Here is a 304-nt window from a genome sequence, read left to right as displayed (position 1 = left end):
ATCCCTAATTAGAGATAAGCCTACGCCTAATACGCGTTGCCGGTTAGTCTTTTCCCGTGAAAATGACAAGGTTTATGTATTCAAAATCATAGCATCAAGACTAAGAGAGTTCATTCTCCTAGTACAACGTTACATGTGGAACGGACTTAGACAATCCACATGCTAGCCCGACTCAAACGGTAATCGGTAAAGGCTTATCAAATCCGTTGATGGCTGAGGGTTTGCCATAAATCCTACGCACATTTGCAGGCCCATCAGCTTACTAGATGTCAGTCGAGACTTAAAACAGATGCGCCAAAGACAA

This window comes from Asparagus officinalis, chromosome 10, assembly GCF_001876935.1.
Source record: "Asparagus officinalis chromosome 10, Aspof.V1, whole genome shotgun sequence".
NCBI classification, from domain to species: domain Eukaryota; kingdom Viridiplantae; phylum Streptophyta; class Magnoliopsida; order Asparagales; family Asparagaceae; genus Asparagus; species Asparagus officinalis.
This window is presented reverse-complemented; position numbering follows the sequence as displayed.